This window comes from Protobothrops mucrosquamatus, unplaced genomic scaffold, assembly GCF_001527695.2.
Source record: "Protobothrops mucrosquamatus isolate PMUCROS unplaced genomic scaffold, P.Mucros_1.0 scaffold2947, whole genome shotgun sequence".
Taxonomy (NCBI): domain Eukaryota; kingdom Metazoa; phylum Chordata; class Lepidosauria; order Squamata; family Viperidae; genus Protobothrops; species Protobothrops mucrosquamatus.
Window position 1 is genome coordinate 10,858 of NW_015388970.1, and position 4,123 is coordinate 14,980.

General features: G+C 40.5%; 1 pseudogene; it reads left to right on the forward strand.

Annotated features, from left to right (window-relative positions):
• Window positions 1-204: 204 nt before the first annotated feature.
• Window positions 205-4,123, forward strand: part of LOC107296720 — a 19,345-nt pseudogene continuing 15,426 nt past the window's right edge.

Genomic DNA, 4,123 nt, shown 5'->3' on the forward strand with positions numbered 1-4,123 from the left:
CGGTGTCCAAAAGGTTCGCCATCACCGACCCAGAGGCTTTGCACTTTGTTTATTCCTTTGGAAAGATTCTCCAAAGAAGATGTTTATTTGCCCTGCTTGGAAATTTTTGCTGTTGGTTTTCTTCATTATGAACAAAATTTGCATATAACTTACTGAATTTTTCATTAATAGGAATGTTCATGGAATGCTCTCTTTCTGTTTTAGGAGTTGGTACTGATATAGCTGTGTTTTTCTCCATGGAAGAAGGGGCCCTGGTGGATGCTGAGGAAAAAGCCCTGCACCGAGAGGTCATGCTGGAAAACGCAAAGAATATGGCCTCCTTAGGTAAGGGATTCTGTTAAGATGTTTATATTTATAATAATAATAATAAAGTTGGAAGGGACCTTGGAGGTCATCTAGTCCAACCCCCTGCTCAGGCAGGTAACCCTATACCATTCTGGACAAATGGCTGTCCAGTCTCTTCTTAAAAACTTCCAGTGTTGGAGCATTCACCGCTTCTGGAGGCAGGTTGTTCCACTGGTTAATTGTTCTGTCAGGAAGTTTCTCCTTAGTTCTAGGTTGCTTCTCTCCTTGATTAGTTTCCATCCGTTGCTTCTTGTCCTGCCTTCAGGTGCTTTGGAGAATAGCTTGACGCCCTCTTCTTTGTGGCAGCCCCTGAGATATTGAAACACTACTATCATGTCCCCCCTCATCCTTCTCTTCATTAAACTAGACATCCCCAATTCCAGCAACCGTTCCTTATATCTTTTAGCCTCCAGTCCCCTAATATCTTTGTTGCTCTTCTCTGTACTCTTTCTAGAGTCTCAGCATCTTTTTTACATCGTGGTGACCAAAACTTGATGCAGTATTCCAAGTGTGGCCTTACCAAGGCATTGTAAAGTAGTATTAACACTTTACGTGATCTTGATTCTATCCCTCTGTTAATGCAGCCTAGCACTGTGTTGGCTTTTTTGGCAGCTGCAGCACACTGCTGGCTCATATTTAAGTGATTGTCCACTAGGACTTCGAGATCCCTCTCACAGTTACTACTATTGAGCAAGGTATCCCCTATACTATACCTGTACATTTGGTTTTTCTTGCCTCAATGTAGAACCTTACTTTTTTCACAATTGAATATCATTTTGTTAGATAGCACCCAGTGTTCAAGTCTGTCCAGATCCTCCTGTCTTCTGGAGTGTTGACTATTCCTGCCAGCTTGGTGTCATCTGTAAATTTGATGAGTTCCCCATCTATCCCCTTGTTCAAATCGTTGATGAAGATGTTGAAGAGCACTGGGCCCAGAACAGAGCCCCGGGGCACCCCACTACACACTNATATCATTTTGTTAGATAGCACCCAGTGTTCAAGTCTGTCCAGATCCTCCTGTCTTCTGGAGTGTTGACTATTCCTGCCAGCTTGGTGTCATCTGTAAATTTGATGAGTTCCCCATCTATCCCCTTGTTCAAATCGTTGATGAAGATGTTGAAGAGCACTGGGCCCAGAACAGAGCCCCGGGGCACCCCACTACACACTTCCCTCCATGTAGATGCAGTTCCATTGAGGACCACACACTGAGTACGGCCGGTCAGCCAGCTGCAAATCCATCTGGTAGTGATGCTGTCTAACCCACATTTTTCTATCTTATCAAGTAGTAGGTTGTGATCTACTTTGTCTAATGCCTTACTGAAGTTCAAGTAAATTATATCCACAGCATTCCTCTGGTCCACTAATTTTGTCACTTGGTCGAAGAATGCAATAAGATTTGTCTGGCATGATCTGTTTTTGACAAACCCGTGTTGGCTTTTAGTAATGACTTTGTTTGCCTCTAGGTGTTCACTGATTCATTGTTTGATTATCTTTTCCAGAATCTTCCCAGGTATTGAGGTCAAGTTAATAGGTCTATAGTTTCCTGGATCTATTTTTTCCCCTTTTTTTAAGATGGGAACTACATCAGCTCTTTTCCAGTCCTCTGGTAGTTCCCCAGTGCTACAGGATCTTTGAAAAATATAGTTCAGTGGTTGTGAGATCACATCTGCCAGTTCCTTGAGAACCTTGTGGTATGATCCATCTGGTCCTGGTGATTTGAACTCATCTAGGCTGGACAGGTGCTCACTTACCATTTTCTTGCCTATATTAACTTATGTTTCTAATGTTTTTTATGGTACTGTTTTTGATAGGTTGGACTGTTTTTTTTCCTTTATGTAAAGACAGATGTAAAGAACGAGTTAAATAGTTCTGCTTTCTCCCTGTTGCTTGTCATCTTCTTGCCACTTTCCCCCACTAATGGACCAATCATTTCCTTCACTTTTTTCTTGTTTTTTACATGTTGAAAGACGCTTTTTTTTGTTATTTTTGACTTTGGTCGCAAACTTTAGTTCATTTTGTGCCTTAGCTTTCCTAACTTCATCTTTGCAGGCACGGGCTATTTGCTGATATTCTGCCTTAGTTATGTGCCCCTCTTTCTACTTTTTATATTTGTCCTTTTTAACTTTCAATTTATCAGAGAGTTCTTTATGCAGCCATGCTGGTTTCTGTTGAGAGCTGTTATTTTTCTTCTTTGTTGGTATTGTGCTAGACTGGCCTTTTATTATCTCACTTTTCAAAATTTCCCAAGCTTCTTGAGTTGTTTTCCCCTTGAGGATTCTCATCCATGGAATCCTTCCCAAGCTCTCTCTAAATTTATTGAAATTAGCTCTCTTAAAGTCCCAGACTCTAGTTTGACTATGTTCTATTACTTTAGTAGCTGGAAGGGTGGAGTTGTAGAATGAGTCAGAAGTTACAGTTATAGCTGATTGGTTGGAAAGAGCTGTCTCTTGTCTGAGGCAATCTATGCTGTGATTGGTTACTGTGAGTGTAAAGGGGGACTTTCCTTCTTTCCCACCTTTTTTCCTCTGTGTGCTCTGTAAGTTTACCTCAGGATGACCCTGTTAGCCTGACTATCTTGTTTACTGTAAATATTGATATAAAATATATTAATTTAAATAAAAACTACAAGTTTGTGTCAGCGCCTCTGCCCTCATTTAGGCACCTGCTGCGCAATTTCCTGACAGATTCTCTTTCCTCTGGATTGAAAATGTAGTGGACGTGAGCAGCTGATCTGTTTCTCAGATGAACTGCTAGTTTCTTCCTGTATGCAGTAAACAGCAGTGTCCTTATCTGCGTTTCTACTCCTACTTAGTCTCAAAAAATGGCCTAAAACCTCCACATTGTCTCCATGAAGTTTTCCATCTTAGCCAGTTTCTGATTCTGTCTATCCCACTTTATAGAGAGCTTTTTAGAAGCTGCTTTCATTTTGCTGTTTTTTGGTCTATAATGATGGGTCCATGGCTTGATCACGTAACTTCTAGCAAAGTTGTTTGTCTGATTGGCCAGGGTCCTCAGCAGATGGGATCTTCTAACCCTAATCCATCCCATTTTCTCCCTTTTTTAGTGCTACCTGCAAATGCAGGAACAACTAGAGATACTGTAAATCTCTGGGGAGATTCTCAGTTATTGAGTTGTCCAAAAGGTGCTTTTTCAAAAGGCAACTGGACTTTATTGGTTTTTAAGGGATTTTCTTTCCTCCGGACTGAAAGGATGGTGGAAGTGAGCAGCTGATCTGTTTTTAAGATGAAATGCTGTTCATTATGTATGGTTACGTGGTGTGTTAAGATGGGCTAAACCTTCCACATTCTCTCCAGGAAGAGGAGAGAGGTGTTCTCCCAATCAGTTTCTCATCCTGGGAATCAGTGGCTTTCATTTTGCTGATGTCAGACCTGCCCTAGTCCAATATCTTAGGAAAGAAAGCACCTCAACTCCATTTAATTGAAATAATAGGTTCTTTTACTAAAAAAATGTTGGTTGCAGTAGAGTCAGACTACAACTAAATTTATGGAATGGAATAAGAATTAAGAGTAGAAAATAGAATAGAATAGAATAAGAATTAAGAGTAGAACAGGACAGAAATGTATGATTAAATGGGCTCAAAATATAGGAGAAATAATATCTATGGATACCTGGGAGTTGATATGGGTGAGAAATGTGAAATTTACGCAAGCACAAAATCTACGTGAGAATTTTTATAAGATGTTTTATAGATGGCACATGGATCCTGCAACTATGTCTCGCATTTATGAGAATTATGAATCCAAGTGCTGGAGGTGTG